Raw genomic sequence first — 23,126 nt, 5'->3', positions numbered from 1 at the left:
GAATACAGATGGGGAAGTTGAGGGAGCTGCCCGGTGCTCTATTAGTGCTATCTCAATGTCTTTTTTGTGGGATGTGTGTAAATCTAATTTGCACTGGGGGCATATCTGATGGGGTGCAGAAATTAAACATCTTGAACTCGGGTTCTTTTGAGTGCGAGAGCTCAGAGACAATCAAATCTTTGCCTGCTCTTTTCCTTGCTTTCAGCGGTGGAGTCGTGATGCCAGCCCCTCGGAAACATGCAAATTAGATTGCACGTGGCTCATATAATCTGATAAACATCCTCTATTGAATACCAAGTGCCCAGACACAATTTCTGCAGGAAATTATAGTGCTGATGAGCGGGAGATACGTTGTTATAAATGGAGGTATAAAAAGCCCATCGGGGATCTGCAGTCACAGTCTTATTGTCTTTGAAAAATATTCTCAGTGTGGCACAGCTCCCTCGTTGAGGAATTACGAGGGGAAAAAAACTGTTTGCCCTCTAATTAGCCAAATATTCTGACCCAGATATGATCGACTGAATTTGGAAATGGAAGACAATACGCTCTCAGGCAGCATGTCTCCGAGGGGCTATCTTATCTGTGAAAGCAGAATCCCAACAGTGGCGACCCACAATCAGCTCTCCCTCTTCCCCAGACGGATCAGAACCAAACCGCGTCGTCGGCTGAAATCCAACCACCAAAGTCCTTGAAAGCAACGGGAAACGGAATCAAAGCCTAAAATTAGCTTCCGCTAATCGCATCACTTGATAGCAGTAAATTAACAGAGATGGAGAAAGTTGTTTTCATTTTTAATATACAACTGCTTGTGAGTCTGTTTTCACTTACAGTACATCCATTCCATTCGTATGTGGAGTAACAAACTTTATATCTCGGTTTTTCACCTTGAAAGTGACGATGAGGATTTTGTTCTTGCCGCCCATCGATCCGGTCAGAGATGCGGATCACATTTCGAAGGAGTGGCCGTTTGGATAAGGGCTGCCCACGCGGGCCGATCAGTGTGACTGTCGGCTGTCATTGGATGCCTGGATGGTGGCTGAACTCATTAGACTAATGAATGTGGGGCGGCAGTGAGCGATGCTCTGGGAGGAGAGGAGAGGGCAGGACGGACTGACCTCTTTGCAGATTGAGGAAAGTGCGAGAAGGCCAGGTTGGCTGCGTCAGCCCCACCATCGAGCTGTAAGCGCACTTTCAAAAGGAGATGCGCGTTTATAATGGGCAAACTGTATATACTCCCAGGCCATTTTTTTATTGGGATGTTATTGTTCTTTTCAGCAGCATTTGAGATATCTGCTTTGTTTGCTTTGGATGAGAGCTGTGAGATAGTGTCTGCTGTGTACTGCTCAACCCATTAAAAAAGCAGATGAACATCTGAACCTTAGGCCAGGGCCATAACTCAATATGAGGAATTTAACGTCTTTAAATGGAACCATGCCGTGATTAAATCGTACATCAAGATATCATTGCACACAATTCCCATCATCTCAATTGATACTGACACGCACATCCTAACTCAAATTATAATAATATATGTGGAAAGATTATTTTTTCTCTATAATTTTACTTGAAAACTGCTATGTTCATTTCACACTACAGTTCTTAATTAAATGAGAAAGTACTCAGATCAGTTTTCAAGTACTTAATTCACTCGTGTATAGGCTTTACCAAGTGGTTATTTCAAACAGACTATTCATTTATTTGTTCAATTCCCTGAAAACATGCTATATAATGATATATGATTATTATTGAGATATGAAGTCTCATGAAAGAGGATTTTGGCCAGCCATACTGCACCACTCTCTGCAGTGAACTATTCGGTTTGGGGTCAGAGGGTATTCCTTCTCCTTTTTTCTTGGAGGGAATTTTACAGATGCCCACTTAATTGATTTTCAGACCGAAGCCGTTTAATGGTAGACAGCTAATGAGATGATGTGATGAGAGCTTGACTAACTGAGGTTCAGGAGGGCGAGACTATTATTCTGCCAAAAAGTCGTAGAAGCTTTCCTTGCCGAGAGTCATGGGAGAAGATTGATATTACTCTGAAACTTTCCAGCAGTGTCTTTTCACCCAACTCTTGGCAAGAAGGTGAAAGAACCTATTTCCCTAAGTTCCTTTACAAGAAGTCCAAAATCAGAAAAAGTATGTAAATTCTATATCAACCGGAAAACTAACATATAAAGAAATGTACTGAATGGAAAAGGGACAGACTCTCCATCTGACACATCCACTGTATTTTGAGTACGATATCCCTACAAGCTCATGAAAGCCTTATTGTGCACAGACACTGTATAAAGGCCCTTTGAAGTTGCAGGTAAAGGGGTCCTGGGATTTTTAACTGGCTGTCCTTCCAAAGGCCTGCATGGGAAATTGCTTTGATGGGGGCTAAAATGGAAAACATGTATCTGGTTCAACTGCAAAAACTGCCTAAAACCTCATGTTTTCTAATTTTGTTCAGTCATTTTTTAGAGACATAAATTGCCACTTTGCGGGGCCAGAAGTACAACCACGAGGCTAAGAGTCTGCAATGTAATAACTCTTTCAGTTCTTCATATTTTGTATTTCTCTCTGCATGCTAACTGTGACATTCTCCTGTGTACAAAAGACACTCATTTGGTAGAAGCTGTGGGGAACAAATGTCCATAAACAATTCATGGAGTTCCCTGTTTAAAAATACATAGGACAAGGGAGGGGAGTTCTACGGAGAGCAAAAACCGGTGACCTCTCTGTGGAGCGACTGCATGCTGAAATCACTTGATCAACTGATTTTACGCTCCCTTTGTCTCCTCTGCCAATCCAGCGATGTCCCTCAAGCCCTCCGAAGATAATATCCTTCGGCATTTGCTGTATTTGCAACACGATGTGTATTTAGCCGATAAAGGTCTTCACCCGGCAGCGTCTCCGGAGTGCAGCAGACCTGCAAGATGGGATTTTTATTAGAGAGCATGTATGGTACATTTGACTTTATTGCACTATTTCCCTGAATACAGTGGAATGTTTTACGTAGTAGCTTGGCAGAATACAGCCTGTTTATATGATGTAAAAAAAAAAAATTCAACCATAAAAGGAATTCTAATCATAAAAGGAACAGTCTTACCACCTCTGATAATGAAGATAGTGCTAACTTGCTAAAACAAATTGCTGGGAAATACAGCTACAAACTCAAAGCATTGACCAGTCATCGCATGTTGTTAAGAAAAAACAAGAAATAAGAAATTCACAATAGGCTGCTACCTCGCAATCTTCGGATTCTCCATAAGCATCACTGGTGCTTAAAACATATGCAGGTCACTGTGCTATCATGGCCGAAACTGAACTATTACCATCCTAAAATTGGGAAAAAACTACAACTTCCAAAGGGGAGGAGACCCTGGGGAGTACCTACGCCTGCACTATTAAATTAACATTAATCACCGATAATGATGTTGGCTTCCTGCAGTTTTAGAAACATGATTAGCTTTGATAATGGTAAAATGGGTTCTCCATTCATATAATGTACGTCTAATCAAGCGTTTCCTAAACTAACAGCCATCAACCAGAAAAAATAAATTTTGTATATACATTAAATATTGGTCAGAGTAATCTTTGATTGTTATTTTGGCCATAAATCGTGATCGTACATTCTATGTGGCCTCGGCATCCCTGGGATGAGGGGTTGAAGGACGGACGGATGGATGAGTGGAATTATTTAGTGCTGTGGCTTTGCACTTTCCTGTACCGAACAACAAGCACCCCAGGTGACTGTAAAAGCTTTGACACTTTCCACCTTCAAGGCAAGGCCCATGCTTAGGACTTGATCAGTGGCAAACAAAGAAGCAGAGAAATCAATGCAACAACAACACCTGCTTCACTGCCCGACCAAATCAATGTTAGTCTAAGATGGTTTTTCCTTGCCACGATTTATTGAAGCAATTCCCCCGCCCCTTACGACTGAGGAAATGTGCTTCGTCTTTAAGCTTGCCCTTGCAGGCACTCTTCATCGCTTCGCTCCTCTCCGCCTGCATGTCAGCTCCCCAAAATTCCCCAATGCACGCATTTATTGTCATTTTTTTCTTTTCTTTTTATATATCAAAACTATGATGAGCTCGCCCCACAGGAGCAACTGAAGCTTTATTACCTTCCACACTGTTCTGGAGGCGTGGGGAAGCAATGCTCGTTCTTCTTCCTGATTTTCTAGCTGGTTTGACAATTTGAACCGGTGATCAATTCATCAAAAGTCAGCTGTTCTAAACTGTAGACCGGAGCTTTCGCTCCACCGCATACTGGGAGCGTTATTGTGTTTGTCGCGTACTGTTTGCTGTTCTCTCTCCTCTCATTTCTCATGCGTCCCTCACTGCACTCTTGTGTATTATATTGTAGACACAAAGAATTCTGCGGACGTCTGTGTAGTATGAATAAATAAAAACACTGGGCCCAGCTGCGCGTTGATTTGTTTTTGCTGGACAGCACAGCATTTCGGTGCTGACTTGGCACCGCTGAGGTTTTGGGGATTTGGGGGTTTTGGATGTTTACGCTCTCACAAATGCACAAACCTAACATGATTTGCTTCAGTGACAGAATCACATCGGTGATCATTTATTTATTATTTCTAAATTCATCAATGTAATCGTCGATTTGTCAACTTCTAAGTAACATTTTATCCGGCTGAGGTGGAGATAGGTTATCTACTATATATCCAGTTATCTAATAGTTAAGAGGGGAAATGTCGCTTTGCTGGAACTGCTAACAACTCAGAGTAGTAGTGTAACGAGTCATCGATGAATCGATTGTCAGTCCTACCAATTTAACTATAATAAATATACTAAATAAATGGAATGAATGGCTTTGGCTTCACCAATAATCAATATAAATGAATGAATCGCGATTCTTAATTATGATTAATGTTTTAAGACTTTTAAGACTCTCTCCCCTCCCAGCATGTAGCCTATTGAAAAATGTTCAGAATAACTGAGCAATGTTTAATTACATTATTATGCAGGACTACTTTTCTTATAGAATATGTTCAATATGTAATTCTGTTGTCTGTTTATTTTTTCACCTTTCAGAAGAATACAGATAGTCTCACTCGCATGTTTATTTCATGGATGTAGAATTCTGGTTAAAAGTTACTGAATCGAATCGTTCCAACCAAAGAAAATAAAAAATTACTCCTTGAATCGAATCGCCAACTACCTAATCGATAATCGAATCGAATCGCCGGGAAGCCAAAGATTCACACCCCTAACTCATAGAAACACGACACACTGCTTTCTATTAGAGGTCACAAGCAAAAAAATGTATAAGGTGACGTTTGTTGCTACCAGGATTTCAGAAGGAAAGAGTATGCATGGAACTAAAAACATTTTAAAATCTCAATATATATTATCCTGAATTATGCACATACAGATCCTGAATACACATTTGCAGGTTCCTGTGCAATTTCAGACGTCTCTGTGCGCATTTAGAGATTATTTTACACATTTACAAATCCGGTGATGCATGCACCGATTTGAGATACGAATGCACAACGTTAAGCGCACATGTGCAAATAGCAACTGTTTGATTGATTGTTATTTAGAACCTTACATAACAAGCGATGTGAACAGTGATATTCGGGGCATTGTGGTTTATTATAGTTAGAGGTCACATTGTAAAACTGGGCATGTTATCAAAGGATATCAGGACCACCTGAGAAAATGGGAGTTTAAAAGAAAAAAAATGAATCCAGGCTCCGTCGTGTACTGCTGAGGTGCCCTTGATCATGACAGGAAACAGCTTTCCGCTTAAGTGGAGCTGCTGAGTGGCTGACTGCGGTGGTAGTGGGCAACCCCCAGACAGCTTGTTGCCTTGAATAGATGTAACGCTGCAAATATGAAGTGGGGAAGATGCAGGAAAAGAACATGGGCCATCACATAAATTGGATAAAGGTCAAAAAGGGGGTGAATGAAGAATTTATTCATCAGCGTGTCACGCCTGTGTTATGAAAAGGTTGTCCAATGCTCCTGGAATTTGCAACATATTTTCACCCCCGATGCGTCATGTACTGCCGCTTGGTCAGTGCTCCTCAGCTTCAAATTAGGAGCACTGACCATGTCGTGATGTGGGAGCATGACACAACCCTCCAGCATCTGGTTTGGACGTGTCAGGGACGGCGTGTCCTTACATGCGTAGTGTCTTCTCAAAATAATCTTCCATAGTGACAGTAAGTTTACATTTGGGCAACAAAAGAGCGAGGCATGACTGTCACTGATGACTGACGGATACTTTAAAGGACCATAGCATTGAGGACATCGGCATCTAGCTTACATAAACCTCTACCGCGTTTGCCAAAATTACTTTCGATTTAAGAGTTTGCTTGTTTACGTTTTGTCCACATTCAATAAATGTTACAGAACGTACTAGAGCCCGACCGATATATCGGCGGGCCGATATTATCGGCCGATATCGGCATTTATAATGGCCGATAAATGAATACGAAACACCCTCATAGAACTAAACAGAATTTGTCTCCAGTCTTGTTCGAAGTTATATTTATGAAGCTTACCAAGTCTTTTAATACTGGAAACTTTGTGTTTGGTTGTTGTTGTTATTGTGTTTTCTTTCAAAGGGATTTTAAGTTGTATATCTTAAGTTTGTATTTTTATACATTTTATAATCTGTTCCTCTGTTCCGTTGTGACAATAAAATAAACAAGTTTATTTTTAAACTGCATTATTATATTTTTGTGAAGACTCATAAATAACTACAAATAACTAATGTAAGGGAAATCTGTTAATGGTTTGTTACGCGTTTCTGAAAAAAAAAATTTAATATCGGATTTTTAAATCAACAAACATTTGTATCGGTATCGGCCTTCAAAATCCTTTATCGGTCGTGCTCTAGAACGTACATGAAAATGTTTGTCAAGGTTCTCTAAATCTCACCTCGTCGTAATAATCCTCCTTCTAGCTCAAATTCAGTTCTAAGAAACTATTTTTCCAGGCGTTTTAACATTCAGCTCTGTCTTGGCTCTGTTGTGATTGACAGCTCAGAGGGCGGAACCAAAGTATAAAGGAGGTCAACCATTGGCTGAAAGTTACACCTCAGATTTGTGTGAATTTCAGACTCATATTGTCAGTCGCCATAAATTAATGATATATAACTTCTACATAAAACTTCAATACTGTAAACACAAACTCTCTTGACTTTTGTCTTGAGTGAGACTTGTTTTCTGTGAAACTTGGCTTCATGTCATTAATGTATCATATGTAATGCACAGTCAGACGCATCATTTATTTAAGCGTTGAAACATGAATATCCCTCCCTCTGAACAATTGATCTTCACATCAATAAAGTGGATTGAATTAGCTGTTTCACCTTGTCATTGTTGCCATCAGTACACCTACAGAAAGAGAAGAGCTCAGCAACATTTGCACACGTTTGCAGCACACATTCACAACTGCATTCATTTCACCACAAGCTCACAGTGCCGTCCGGGGTTAAATGCATTGCTTCGGTGCGTGACAATGCATGTTGTAGAAGTGTTCCTCATGCTAATATCCCCAGTAAGTCCAAGCATTCAACCCAGCCTTCTAAAAGGTACGGCCAGTTCTTTTGTATTTCTTATCTTCTGTTCATATTGAAAACCACAAAAAAATTTAAAAATAGGTCATACGTCCGATTATTATCATTATGGAACATTAATGCACAAATCCCAGACTATTCAGTGATGGCGGCGGATGAGTGTTGAGATTTTGGATGGGAATATATAACATATGTCTGATCGAGCTCTTTAATCAGACACCGGCGACACACATAATTCCCCCTCCATCCGCCTTGCATTTCCCTCCGCTGCATCTATTAAAGATCTAAAGTGAGTTGAGCTTTGATCTCTTGATGAAACAAAAAGAAAAAAGCTGGCCAAAATATTTTTTGGGGGAAATTGTGTTTGGGCATCTCTGTGTGTATGGGAGGCTGGTGGAGAGGGAGGTCTAGAATGAGGGTCTTTGTTTGTTTGTTTGAAGCCAGCGCTTCATTGATTACCTCACTGCTTTCAAGGTAACTGAGGATTTTCCCCTTTCCTGCATTTTCTCACAGCGCTTTCTTCAGGAGTGCACTCCAGTAACCTCATCCATAAATTTGAAACAAACCTGCCTTGCAAGCATATCGTGGGCTCACGAGGCAAAAAACTGCAAACCCTATTTAAATGCAGAGGCTGAATATTGTTTTTTCCTTGTTGTTGCCCTTTGCAGTAACGAATATAGTAAACATTCATATAGGACATATTGTAAGGTACATCATTTTAACTGTTTCCTTAAAGATGCTCTGTTATGGAACTAAACTAAAATGTCCTGAGTTAGTAAAATCAATGACAATACTGTTATTTCTCAAGCAACCGCTTAAAACAATCAACGTCAGCACTGCACTATGTTCATAATGGCACAACAGGAAAAATATATGACATATATGTTAATAGAGAATTATCTTCAAATGAATAATGAAAATGTAATCAAACCAGCCTTAAATGATGTTTGTCAACGCATCATCATTAGTTTGGCTGGATAGATATGATCAATCCCATCAGTTTTCACCTACAAAAGCTCTCAAACAGGAGGCCTATCACACTTATGTAACAAAAAAAAGAATCAAAGTGTGACTTTGCTGTCGATCTAAGATGGGAAAGTGCTGCCTTTGGATTTCATGGAGGCAGGTCGTTATGCCATGGAAAATACTAAAGAGGGATTGCTTTCTCACAACAGAGTGATGTGTGTTGGATTTTTCAGATATGGAAAGTAGAGCCGGGGTCACCGAATAGATCATCTAATATATGCAGCGAATGTGTTGTTGAGTTCAGTTTTGAGTCATTTTGCCTGTTTTCGCCAGCCCCAGATTGTCCTATTTTTTTCTTGGACTCTCACCATTTGCCAATGCATACTGATGAAACAGCATCAACTATTCAGTGGATAGAAACTATGTGATCGCATCCTATATCCCCGTCTGACTTCACAGCTTTCACAAAATCCCAGCTCTCACACAGTTTTTTTCTTCGAACATTTATTCAGGACTGTACAGCATCAGAACACAGCACTGGGGGGAGTTGCAGGTTAACACCTCTCTGTGTAGCGATGCATAATTCCAGGAAGTGTGGTTTCTGAGTCAAACAGGTGTGTCCATCCTCACTAATGGAAAAAACAGAGTCCTTGTAAAATTATATCGAAAATGTAATAATTATTTAAGGAAACACTTTTGATTATGTTCTAATCAATTCCATATATTAAAAATATTGTTGCACAAATGTGATGATTTATCTGAGACCTGAAGCAATCTAATTATTGTCCAGCGAGACCTCCCTTACACAGAGTCTGACTAAAGCAAGGAGGGCCTGATCGATCGTAATTGGCAAATGGCAATTCAGCGCTTGGTGGTCATGACCATTTAATGTGGTTTGCCAGTTATATAAAAAAGGAGCATCCTCATGTGTTGGAGTTGTCTACTGCCAATAAATTCTTGAGGAAGGGCACAAAGTTACAAACACACAAACACAAACACACACACACACACACGGTGAATCATTCATAGGGTCTGATTTACCAAAGGTGATATTAAAAAAGAACTCTGAGTACCTGCAAAGAAACCTGTCTGGGTAAAAGGGAATGGTAAGTCAGCTGTCAATGTAAGATGTCAGCGGGGTTAGAATTGTGCTGCTTCTTTTCACATTTACTGGTTTGTTGTGATTACGGCTTAGAGAACAAGTATACTCAAAGTCTGCTCTTCTGCTAATTTATTCAATACACAGGAATTGACAAAGCTGGCATTTATGCTCAGCAAAATCTACCCTGTTTTGCATCATATACCTGCAACAGCTCAGGGTTTTAGCGTGTGTTTAATGACTGTCGACATAAACAAATGTGCCTTTTCAAAACCTATAGAGAGGCGAAGTCCCAGCCTTTCTACTGGATCACCATGGGACCTACTCGGGGTTTCACTCAAAACAAAATGGTACTACAACTGACCACAACTTTGACTTACTAAAAAAAAAAAAGTCCTCACTGGTGTAATTGGTGGTTAATGCCCTAAAAGCTTGACAAACTATTGCACTCCGCCGCACTTCTGTTGCCAAACTGCGTCCGCGTACTTAGAAACGTCCTCATTGTTTACAAACTGTAAAAGGGTCTATACGGTCTTGGAAATCTAAAGGATTCCCAGAGAGCGGGAACCCCTCCATTTACAAATTTGTTGGTCAAGAAAACATGAGATGCATTTTTCAGCTTCTTCTTCTATTGATGTCATTTTTGTGCAATGGTAAATCACTTTAAATGTCTAAAACCATTATATTAATAAGCTTAGCTGATGACATCGCCGGGCTTGAAGGTGGCTTGAAATAGCCCCCTGTTGGTGAGTAAGGGCATATCAGGTCTAAGAGAAAGAAAAACACACACACACACAGTGTTTTTATTATCTGGAGTGTCAGTCAGGAGCTCAGCCCTCGTACAGATGCTGGAGTGTCAATCTGTGATTTGTAGGTGTCTAAGGATTTACCCTTGAATCACGGGCGTCAGACAGCTGTTTGTTGATCTGTCTGAGTCGCTTGTACGCCAAGGACCCTGTCCAACTGATGGCCTAATTCAATGTAAATACAGTCCCTCCTCAGCCTCCCTGCTGTTGCCAAAGACAGCTGTTCATCGGGCAGACTTGGCCTCCCGCCACTCCCCTCTGAGCTTTTGAAAACACTCAACCACATTTCTCCATGAAATTAAACCATTAAAGGGTGATTCAGGGTTATTTTTAGGTCTATTTTCTAATCGTCTCCATTCATCTAATTGTGTTCAAAAGGTTATGACTTGCTTTATAGTGACGCTTGACAAACCTCCAGCTTGGCACATCCAACTTCTCCATCGCGAGCTCATCAACAAATGGACTGCTGATAAAAGAGTAATATGAACTGCAGGGTATGGAGAGATAATTGTGCTGGAGGTTGTGTTTTGGTCCTTTTTGGGGTTCTATTGTTCCTGCTTTTATTCATTGAATTTAACACAATTAGTAATGCCAAAACTAGGGAAGAAATCATTTCTAGCCAGAGGCCGTAGCTATTGTGAAATAACAATTGTCACTTGAAGGTTTTATCCTCTGCCTAGCTACATGAGAAATTGTTAGCTCCACGAGTTAGTCTCAAACCCCCAAAATCCAATAAAAAAACAGGACATAACTGTTCATATCGCTTATCGCCATCTGTGATAAAGTAGCATCCAGGACCAGCTCCCACACAGCAGTGAAATACTACACAGTGTGCTATATATGAATGGGGTCTCTCTCTTTTTTTTACGTAACCTGTAACTCCACAAAAATATGTATACATGACAGGCTCTTGGTCCTGTAATTAATCATGGGTAAGGCCAGCGGGATCTTAAAGAAATAGATGAAATGACCACAGCCTCTTAACAGCGCATTAGGTGGTGGTTATTATGTGTCAGCACCACGGAAACAATGCCAATGGAAAGTTAATTTGGATCCATTGCTGTGCTCGACACACAAATGCCCAGGTTGAACAAAAATGACTTAGTCAGTGTAGGGAAGATGAGGTGGATGGACACGAGACTTTCACCCAGGAGCCTGGTGTTCATATCCTGTGTGAAGCTACGTACGTTAATGCAATTAAATATGTTAAGTTAGCATTTTACATGCCACTTAATGCACTGTTAAGAACTCATGTTTATGACATCATGAAACATGAAGGCATATAAGCTAGTTAGCCGGTCAGGTGGACATGTGCAGCTGACAAACCCGTTCCTTACACATTTGCTCTCGTATTTCTGAGGGTAAAACAGGAAAACACCATTCAAAAAGATATCCAATGTGTGTTTTAATGGACAATCAATGTGTCTTTCATTTGCCTTATTTACTTGTCATGCCGCCAGGTTTTTCTGCTTTTATACCGATGCTCTATTTGTTGCTTTTCAGCTTTTTATTCCTCAAGACTGGAGCACCACAAAACAAATAAATAAATCATTAACTTGATTTCAAACTGAATTTAAATGTCGACAGGGCGTGATAGAATGGCGGTAATCTTTACAAAATAGCTGTTCTCCTGATGATTCAGTGACATACTGTGTGTGTCAACACGCAAAGTATTACGTGTGCACCCAAAGCTAACGCTGCCAAGGCACAATCTCCTGACCACACGCCCATCTGACATAATTTCCTACATAACGTTGACGTAAATATGACGACATCCACCCAGCTGCCCACAGATGCCCTACACCCTGTCTGGACAAACACTGTGAGGAAGAGTCAGTGATTCCCCACCCTGCACAGAAGTAGAACACTCGCAATAAAGAGGTCAAGGCCCCTTTTTTTCTGTTAATATTTTAACCAAATGATAAAGTTTACTCTCATTTCTACAGCTGCTCTCTAATTCTGGCTCCTGGAAGGCCACTCTTTTGTTATCAGGAAACGGGGCCAGTGCACCATCACTATCTATCAGTCTTAGGCACTGTCTGAGGGGGGTCACCTGGCAACACACTCACCTCCAAGTAATGATACAGCCCAAGGCTGTGGATGCAGGGGGAAGCTATAACACAGGCTGTTATTGGTCCAGCCACCTGCCCATGTATCAGTTTAATGTTCTTTATAACCATCACACACACAAGCTGGTGTCATTCATCCACACCAGGGAGAGTTTATTGTAGAGGTGTCTGCTCCGGAGACACATACAAGTCAGACATTTTTGGAAAAACAGTGACAAGCTGCCACAGTCGTCATGTACTTGCTGTTTTATTGGCCATATTTGCACTCTCTGCCGTGTGCTGCTCAAAGAAACGGCGTAACTGTCTGACACAGTCCTGCCGCTGCCCCTTTCCATTCTCACTCTGTCGTTCCAGTTCCCCGGTAAGTGTGTGCCTCAGACCATCCTGCAAGACATGAAAAACACAATTGTGCCCAAGTGTCCGTACTGAATCGAATTTTTAACCAAAAGGGAATGATTGCCGCCATTGTTTAGACACTGCAGGGAGCATTTTTCTCACACTGTGACTTGAAAGATAAAATTTGACAGTATAGAAAGGCGGACAAAAAAAATTGTTCCGAGCATTTAGTCACAGATTACATATTGTAATTAAAGTCCCTATATTCAATGGGATACACTGTATGTGCAACGTGGGCAACAACTCTAAAAAACAGTGGAATATTGGTTTGGTCGAGACTAAAATACAAAAATCGACGACATGAAGATTGTATGAAGAGATTATAATTGCAGGAGCAGAAGTGGCCTCTACCTTTAAATGAATAATTCAGAGAACATTTCTCAAATAAATAGTTGTAGCTGAAATCTATACTTTCTTTCAGTGGTACTGACTGATGAATACTCTTATCTCAAAATTGATTTTTAGTGGTTTGGAACAGATGATAACTCCACTTATCGTCCACCAAAGAGATGCATGTGTGGAACAATTCCCAAAGTGAGTCTCGTGTGCCAGGCAAAGAAAGATACATTCACTGGATGCAACTCCTCAATTCAAAGTCTGTCAGAACATTAGATATCAATGGACCCCCAGTGTGGCCAGTGGGGGTCTGCCCACTGGGCCTGGCTCCAGCGCTGCCAGCATATCGGGGCCCCGTCCATCTGTTGCCCTTGTCCTGTGTGTGTGTGTGTGTGTGTGTGCGTGCGTGCAGATCTCTATCATCTGCTGAACTCCATTGCCTTTCTGTTTCCCTCTTATTAGGCCTGAAAAGACATGCCAGATGGCTTGTGGGAAAAAAAAAAAATCAAAAATCAAATCTCCTCCAGAAGGGAAAGAGGCACCACCCACAGTCACAGTGGAGCTCTGAAACATTTAAGACATGCATGGCATACTTTAAACACACACACACACACACACACACACACACACACACACACACACACACACACACACATAAAGACATTTCAGTTGTTCAAGCAACATTACGTCCCTAGAAACGATTGATGGCTGCAAATAAATCAGACGATCAAGATGAACTCTTGATGTATTGACCCAACACACATGACCTTCACTCTGTGTGGCTGCTTGGTATGTCAGGACAGACAAGGTGCGTACACGTGTTCCGTTTGCAAACTGAATAGTCGAGTTTATTTATAGTCCTCCACAGGAGCATGTTTCAAAGGATTCATATATCAAACGCACTCGAGCTCACATTCACACTGATGGGTCATTTGGAGTCTCCAGTACACCTGATCTGCATGAAACCTCACCACAGCATGGAGTGAGGGGAAGATTGAATTTTTGTCTTTTGACAAGTGGCAACCGCCAGGAATAGTTTCAGTCATTTCTCATACGCTCACATCACTTTCATGCAATATATATTTAAGTTAAAAAAACGGGATGGATGGCTGCTCTCTGTGGTTGAGGCTCCACATTTGCATTGTTTCATTAATCCAGAAAATCAGGCTAACTGAAGAAAAACAACACAGTCCCACTTTGATGTGTTGGAGCCAAATATAAAAAGGGAGCCCTTTGCAATAAAAAAATTGAAATTGAAATCCTCTTTAGATGCCTTACTACAGTTTCCTTAAAACAATAACAGCTACTGTCTACCATTCTACCCTATTTTTAGCTTCAGAACACACACACAGCTGACAAAAAAACGTACACACAATAGTCTTCTTTTCAAATACAACACGCTGATCAGATAACGACCCCAATCCTCATCCTTTCCAGTAAATGGTTCTACTCAACGCCCTTGTCACACCACTTTTTGATTCAGCAGCTCAAGCCATGAGATTCCGAGCCGACTGCCGGACTGAAGCTCAAAATACCGCATGGCACTGTGCAGCGAAATGTAGCGCGCCGTTGCGAGATCATCTGACAGCTTTTCTTCAGGCTATTCAGCACACACCGTCGCTCTTAACGGCCATTTAGTGATTTTTAATTCCCTCGTTTTTTTTGTCATCCTCCTGTAAGGGCTAAAATGAAGAAATCAGACGTCAGACGTAATTAAAAAAACAAAATGTGTCGGGATGTCTGTGTGGGTGGGACACTGAGGGAAATTACGGTGCAATGTCCAGGACTGTAGTTCCCTCGAGCGGGGCCACCTCTGTGTTCCGGCCCTCCTTTTCGTCTTCTCTGGCCTGGCCCGAGCGCCTCGGAGAGCCAGGTCTGGTCCCCGGGCTCAGAGGAGGTGAGCTGGCTGAGGCGACGATTTTTGATCCTCACACCAGACGCTGTCTCACCTCCACACCAGACAGGCTCTTTATTCAGTGACGCCTGAAATTAGATGGTGCACTTTTTTTTTTTTTAAAGGGGATGGAAATGCGGTGGAATTGCCATGGAGGTAGCCCCTGCCAGCCACTGAGACATCTGGTGATACATCCAGAACAAAATTACTTTTGTCCACACTGTACATGCAAAATGTTGGTTCATTCCGCCTAATCTCCGCAATATGTTTCCCGCGTGTGCTATTGTGCGGCCAGTCATGCACGAGGAATGCTTTATCCATGACACAATTGCTCTAATTCACCGCTGCCAGAACCGACACATGCTCTTGTCTATGCGGTTATTCTGCATATGGACAAGGTGTTGACTTTAAACGTCTTTTTCAGGGATGAGGGATCTGTACGGTGAGGTCATGAGTGTATCTGCAAATAAAACTGACACAGAAAGGCTTGTACAGTGAGGTCCATGTTTCATGCATAGTTAATTATTATGACAAAAAAAAAATCACAGGACTCTTTTCCTGTCTTTGACCACATCTCCCTTTTCAACACCTCTTCTCCATCTCCCTCCTCTCTCTCTCTCTGCCTGCTCTCCACTCCCTCTCACTGAGCGACTCCCACTCTCCTTTTGTCTCTCTCACTCCCCCCTCTCTCCTTTCAGTGCCGTAGCCCACCCTGCTCCGAGCGTTAATGGTACATGCCATTAGAAAGCCCATCTCTGGAAGGGAGGAGGGGAGGGTGGTCTCCATCTCTGCTAAGAGGCTACTTTAGTCTCCCAACATAAGCACATTCACAGATGTCTCTGCAAGCGTAGAGCCGTGTCACCCGTCACGACAGAGCAGCCCGCGTCTGTGTGAACCAACGAGCCGCGGAGAGAGAGAGAGAGAGAGAGAGAGACGGGGTAGAAAGAGCAGGACTAAAAGGGGGGGAGGGAGGTAGAGCGAGAGAAAGAAGAGGTGAAGAGCCACGGAGCAAAAACACATAGCTACATCGCTGCCACTCTGACGTCTCCCCCTCACGCCTGTTCCAGCGTGTGTGAGCGCAGCGAGGAGAGGGACGGGAGGAAAATAAATCCTGGGAGCTTGTGCCCTCTCTTTGCTTGATGTTCCTTCTCTTTTCTTTTTTTCATCTCCATCATCCGAGGCATGAAGGCGGGTGTCAGCTGGCACGGCAGATTAATAGAAAGGGATGCTTTGACTCCTGCCTTTCTTTCGACAAGGGACAAGGAAGAGGAAGGAGGGGGACAACACACAGCGGGGACAAAAACAGGATTTCTAGAATGAATGGGAGTCCTTCTGCCGCATGCGCTGGGAATAGCAGGCTCACGCCGAAGTCTCTGAATGAGGTAAATAATGATACCACTTTATCTCCCTTGTCTTCTACGTGCCAGATTTGGTCAGCATGGTCAGATATACATCAGAGAGCCACTTGGAAGTATGCGCATAAGCTTGACAGGGATTAACCAATTTCCATGCTGATGAGGTTTGGAATGGCAGCAGATAGATTGCCATCTTTGTCCCTGGGTCGCTGCGTGCAGCAGCAGCAGCACGGTGAAGTGAGAGGGAAAATCTATGCATGTTGCATGCCGCAGAGAGGCAGCATGAGCATGGGGGGGCGAGCAGAAGAGTCAGCGTTGGCCTGATGAAAAGAATTGCAGATAATCCTCATGATGACCATTTGGCCGGTGAGCTATCAGAGGAGGATGCGATTTTCTCTTCGCTGTCCAGCCGGGCTGCTGCCGCACACGGTCCAATTAGAGTTCAGACTCAGTGAGTTCAGCAGTGAAATGTAAATTGAATTTGCAGTAGAATATGAATATCATCCCCTTGTGGTGCACATTAAAAAAAAAGAAAGAAAATGAAACGCATGACGAGAGAAGGGGTCGAGGGAGAGAACAAAATGCGTTGTTTTCTGAAAAAAGCAAAGTCTTGACAGAGCACTTTGGATGTTGACCCTGGGGAGCCGTCCACTACCTTCCAGTCGGAAAATAACAACTTGTCCACATAAGCGAACAAAAAAAGGGGCACTGGCTTGAGAAAAGGAAAGCTTGAGTTGAAGTTAAGTGGGCTGTACGGTCTCATTTCTGACACCTACCCAGGAAGCCCTGGCTTGTTTGCGAAAAGATGCAGCAAAGTGGTTCCTCTCTTAGACAGCACAGGTGCATGAGATGAGAGACATTAGTGAACCTATTCCACATGTGTTCAGATAATGATGGCACATTTTGGCTGTTTTGATCGCGAACTAGTAAAGAGCAGGACGTATTTGCTCCGCTATAGTCGGGGCAAACAGGAGTAGCAGTCTAGAGGATGTGAATGTGCATTGGCCATGTCAATATTGCAGGGTTCAGTGCCTAATTGTATGTTTGCTGTTAGCGGGGACTGATACTAGTGTCAGTGGAAAATCTTGCACGGTGCAAGTTACAAGGCCAGAGGTCTGGGCTCCTGTCCTAAGTTCTTACTCATGTGTCAGGAAACATCAACCTGACTCTCCCTGGAAGTTCTGACTGGTCCAGTCACAGCACGCTGACACCCATCATGACATCAGGCATATTGGGCAAATACGCTGTCTCTCAAGATCCTGTTTTTTTTTCTTCTCACAATCGAGCCACTGTGTTTGAAAAACTGAGCCTCCAAGAAGACAGAAGGGCAGAGAGAGCAGCTATCGTTCTTTGTGGTAATTGTTAATGTTAGAATACCGTTTAATTTATTATTAATAGCTCCTTGACAGATATCACTGTATTGCAGGGTCTGTGTGCATTAATCCACACTAGGAGATGCATTACAACACCCACAGGCGTATAGAGTCCGCCATAGACAACTGGATTTCTGCTCCTCCCTCTTCCTCGTCTACATACATGATAGCAGCAACACCTGGGGCCCCGTTTCTCGGCCTGTACAGTACGCCCGCATGAAGGGAAGTTGTGCGCTTCCCCAGCTGTTCCTCACACGGGTGCATGCTTCTATAGCGCTGCACTCTCCGACCGTGTGTATATTTAGTTTTCTGCTCAGTCTAGCAATGTCAGCAAATAGCATCCAGATCAGATTCATGGAAAGGACGGCTTGTCGTTTCGTTCTGTGTTCACGGTTGCCCTCGAGCCCGCCCGGGCCATACAATAAACAAAGTGCTGAGGGTCCAGAAAATGCATGACGTGGCTGCTGTTGTGCAACTTTAATTTATGATTTACAGTATGAAGTAGACTAGAATAAGGCATATTCACAGGGTAACATGTTTATACATTATAATTAATTTGCTTTGTGATGGTTGGAAATCTTTTATTAATGCTTTATCCACAGCTTCTCAATGTTATAAAGCTTGTTGGCCAGATTGTCAATCCACAATTCTGTTTAGTTTATTTGCTGTTCTGGTGTATATTGCTTTTTTCTTTTTTTTATCAGTTTATCTCTTTAAACAATTCTGAAAAGCCCTGTCAAACTTCTCTGGAAGAAGGTCAAACTAAATAAATATGTGAAGTGGAAGAAGCTCTTTGTTGATGAAGTTTGTCACTTCACAAAGCAAGCTGCATGGCCACACATTGCCGTTTTCCAAAATAAAATGCATTATAACAGCATTTTCTAAACATGTATTAATATTGTAAAGTGGTCACCACATTTACCCTAAAAAAAAAGGAATCCCTGGACAACAAATCATAATTATGCATACCTGTATATGGGCATGTCCACATGTGGCAGAAACCTGTTCATCATCGATAGCTCAGCAGCATTTGACACATCGTCGAACAGCGTGATAATGTTCACGGAGCCCAGCAAGACGGAGGGATTACAGTTGGCACAAATGTTTTGAAAGCTATAGACGAGGCTGCGGAGGTTTAGAAACAGAGGGGGAGTGTGTGGGTGCATATAAAGCACGTCTGCCTACGCTCAGAGCTCACACATGCAGGTTTTTGAACCGCACTCAAGTGGGAAAAATTCATTTAATGTTTGATGCCCGCGCTGTAGGTTCCCTCTTTGAAGGGAGCCGAACTTCTCGGCAGACTCGCCGATGGAGCTGTTCTGCCTTAGCAGCCGACATGAGAATAAAACATCAACTTTATCAGATAAGATAGATACTACATATACCTCAACAACCATTACAGTGCATTCTTAGGTATATATGACTTGAGAAGTGCAGAAAGCTACTTGGCTCTCCTTACTGTTGTAAATATCATGTAGTCGCTGGAGAACCCACCCAAAGAAATGCAGTGATTTCTATCGTGAACATTCGTCACCGTGACTGTTTCCCAGTGTGATGCCAAGGCAGTCTTTAGATCTTTGACAGGGCGTACCCACCAAACGCGATGAAACTTCATCGCGCGACAAGATTACATGTAAAGTCAATGCAAAGACGCGATTAGACGCTTCATCGCGCCGGGCGACGCGATGGACGCGATAGCGCGGCGCGATGGACGCGATGGACGCGAAAAATCGCTTCATCGCTTCATCGCGCCATCGCTTCATCGCGCCATCGCTCGAGTTGAAATAATTGAACTTTTGCGGCAAATTCGCGTGAAGACGCGCCGCGACAGCCTATCAGCGTTGAGATCGTCACCGACGTGCTGACGTACGGACGTCCTGGTGTTCCCTCGCTTTTTGCCGGCTTGCCGCTCCAGTGAAGAAGATGGAGGAGACACTGATAGTCGCCGTGACCGCTCACCCAGAGCTATATGATAGTTCCTGTCCCCTCTACAGGGAAGCTGGGAACTTCTCCAGAGTAGATACAGTGCAGCGATGGTGGTTATCTCAGCCATGATCGACGAGAGAATGAAATGGCGGAAGAAATGTTGTTGTTTGGGCGGGCTCGTCGCGCGACGCGATGCCGCGATGCCGCGATGAGGCGTTATTTGGCATATTGGACCGGCGTCAAAACTGGAGCGTCTAGCGCGACGCGATTTCATTTGTCGCGCGTTTCAATCGCGTTCATCGCGTTTGGTGGGTACGCCCCGTGAGAGGCTTCATTAATGCAAAGTATGCACCTCAGGTGGACGAAGTAAAGTGCTATATTCTATCATTTGTATTACGGACTTCCTGCTGTGCGACATTCTCACCTCAGCAAGCAATGATTATTACTAAAGTATGATCAAGTGCTGATCGACTCATACCAAAAGGGTCAGGAGCAATGACAATGAAGTTGCTCGTTTCAATCGTCATTATGATGTCAACTTGCACAATGAGCATGTCGACTGCAGCGTTGCTTTTTATAGAGAAAATCAGTTGACAACTGTACTTTTATGCCTTTTGTAATGGGTTCAACATCCAATTTCATTTTTCTTTGGTCATTTAGCAGTACCCTGGAAGCAGCAGAATAACAGTTGACTTCGGTTTATTCCTCAGACATTTTAATGCTACTGCGATGTTCAACCATGTATTTCCCAGTTATAGTGCAGCCCTGAAAATACAAAAAAAAAGAGACTAGATTAAAAATAGTTTTCATCAAATACATGCTCTCCAAAGGTTTCCTACAGCAACACTATCATGCAGTTTAGGGTAAAAGGTCCTCTTGCAACAAGAGCAACTTAGAGAATGCTTCCAGTTATAGATAGCAAAGAAAAAGCAAAAACAATTGAAGTCCTAGTTAATATTCCTGGATGTTCGTGACTAATTATTATCCTTTCACTCGTTTGTTCAGATGGTAAGAATCTAAAATTAGAGGGAGGCGAGAACTACTTTAATAAGTAAAGGTGGCTTATAAATGATGGTGTTTGTCTGGTCATATAAGTCAGCCTGGTTAACAGTTCCAAAAAAACTGAAGTCTAAATTGTATGAAAATATGTGATGGCATGGTTTTATTATGGCCCGTGGTGGTCTCAAAGGCAGGGGCTTAAGAGAAATGCCCTTTTTAATGAACCGGCTTAGAAGCAAAGTTATAGCAAAAAATGAATCCAAGATCAATCTGTCGGGCCTTGCAGCAGAGCTGTCGTACCTCCGTGGATTACACTCCATGGGGCTCTTAAAATCTGTCTGGCTGCCCATTAAGACAGCCACTATCCAGGCTCATTAATGTCCTGCAGAGGAATTAGAATAAAATGTGCTCTACAGACTTGTGCTGGCAGAGGCTCTCCGCCTTCTCTCCAGCAGCTTCTCCCCTTCCAGGGACAGCAGTTGTTTGCCGGTGGCACATCGCAGCAGCTCGGGGTGACCGGCAGCACAGAATAATTAGATGTTCAGTTCTTCCAAAAGCTGCTGGAGCCATGAATTCATCCTGACTTGTCTCAGTGATTTCCGCAGAGCTCGCCGAAGGTAATCATGTAGGACGTCACCACTCACTTAAGCGGCCGATCGGGGTTTGAGGAGTAAGAGGAGGATGGGATGCTTGAAGCGGGATTTTAATACGCGTTTTGTTTTCCATTTTTCCTTCATAATGCTATAAGGACTGAATGCCCTGCTGTTTTACATTGTATATGTTGAATGTGAGAATATAAGGGGCTGTGTCTCCCAGAGGTGGCTGTTTCTGATTGCTTGCGACACTGATCACTGTGCCGTTGTCAAGCCGTAAGCAAACATTTAAGTTAGATGGCGTAATTAATTCAATGGAAAGCCAGGTTAAAAACAGAGGCCACTCTCAAAATTAATTATGCCAAGAGTGGAGACCCCTGCGTTTGATTGCTCTTTTGTTGATGCTGTTTCAATTGACTTCAGTCAGCGAGTCCCCTTCAACACCTATCACTGTCAAACGGAAGCTGATATGTTCACGCAGCAAATAAACCGCGGCGCTGTTTGGAACAGCTGAAGGGAGCAGGTTTTAGTCTTTCATATTTCAGATCTCAGGGTGGAATTTTATCGCAAAAAAAAAAAAGTCAGTGAATGACTTCTTGTCCATCTGTTGGACAAGTTTATGTGAGTGTCAATAAAAGGAAAAACATAATTTTCCGTTTCACAGGGATTTACTGCGAAGGCTTGTAATGCTGTTTACGGGTTCAATCAGTAATGCTGCACAATTCCAAGACGTTTCCCCCCTTTTTTCTTAATGAAATTATTATTTTTTATTTTTTTGGTATAATCTCATTATGTGCATTTGTGGTTGCCCGTGGTCCCTGGGGGCATCGCTGCTGTGTTCGAAAAAAAGAAGGTATTAGGGACAGCTGGCATTGTGGTATCAGTGGTATTCACGTTCATCAGGCCGGCTGGAGATTAGAAGACGGAGCAGAGATGCTGCTGGAGGCGTATAGTATGTGCAGTCACACAGCCTGCTTGCACACACAAAGACATACACTAAGCAAAGCCCCTGACCCTTCCCCCGAGCTTTTCCACCCCCACTGTCAAACCATATTCTGCTACGACCAAGAGAGGAAAACACTTCCTTTTTTTCTCCTCTTATCTTCAGATTTTTTTTTCTTTGAGCGTTATGTAACATTAGGGAGTGAAAAGGCAGAGCCTCATTCTGTCCTTCATGGTAAAAATGAGCTTAACCTATTATCAGCGTGGCGGAGATGGCACAGCTTGTGTCTCGAGCGGAGTGCTCAGCTCCGAGGGAGGAGGAGAGGCACGGAGCTAAATGTCGGCTGTGGTAAACTATATGTTGCGCTTAACAGTAGGTGTCTGAGGTCAGGAGGCTGAGATGATAATTTCACATAAACGACAGAGGACTTCTCGTCACCCTGTCAACGCAATGATGATGGGATCTGACAGTGAAACAGGTATACCAACATTTACACCCAATGCGTCACTTACTGCAGCGGCCTCCCAAGACCATCAGAAATGGATGATCCACTTTTATTCCAGGGATAGCTGCTGTAATTATTCTCAGATTAGCCAACGGCGATGGCAAACACAAGGCAACACAAAATCCTGGTTTTAAGGCACAAACAAGCCCTCTCAATTACCCTCTTGGGAAAAGGGGCTTTGTCGTGAATCCTTCAGCTTTAACCCGCCACGTCTGTGGAAAGGATCGCCCTGCAGTGTGAACACGCGGGGAGATTATTTCAGTAACATGTCAAAGTCAACACCAGCCACTGATCCCCGTTACCTGGTGTTGCTCAATCCACGCATGT

The 23,126-nt window shown here is 42.9% G+C and overlaps 1 protein-coding gene and 1 long non-coding RNA gene across 5 annotated transcripts in view; one reads left to right on the top strand and one right to left on the bottom strand.

Moving 5' to 3' along the window:
- Nucleotides 1-2,556: 2,556 nt before the first annotated feature.
- The window catches only part of LOC311020067, a 53,195-nt gene continuing 32,625 nt past the window's right edge, over nt 2,557-23,126 (bottom strand). Inside the window, exons 2-3 of the long non-coding RNA XR_014597866.1 lie at nt 12,821-12,863; nt 2,557-2,914 (exon numbers count right to left, since the gene is read on the bottom strand). This is a non-coding gene — a long non-coding RNA (uncharacterized lncRNA). The remainder of the gene's footprint in view (nt 2,915-12,820; nt 12,864-23,126) is intronic.
- b3gat1a (beta-1,3-glucuronyltransferase 1 (glucuronosyltransferase P) a) overlaps nt 16,077-23,126 on the top strand; it is a 62,127-nt gene continuing 55,077 nt past the window's right edge. The window contains exon 1 of one of the 4 annotated variants that reach the window (XM_084019865.1): nt 16,077-16,487. The gene's annotated coding sequence lies outside the window, so the exon portion shown is untranslated. The remainder of the gene's footprint in view (nt 16,488-23,126) is intronic. The other 3 variants (XM_084019864.1, XM_084019866.1, XM_084019867.1) reach the window with 3 other exon arrangements.

This window comes from Eutrigla gurnardus, assembly GCF_963514095.1.
Source record: "Eutrigla gurnardus genome assembly, chromosome: 10".
NCBI lineage: Eukaryota > Metazoa > Chordata > Actinopteri > Perciformes > Triglidae > Eutrigla > Eutrigla gurnardus.
This window is presented reverse-complemented; position numbering and strand designations above follow the sequence as displayed.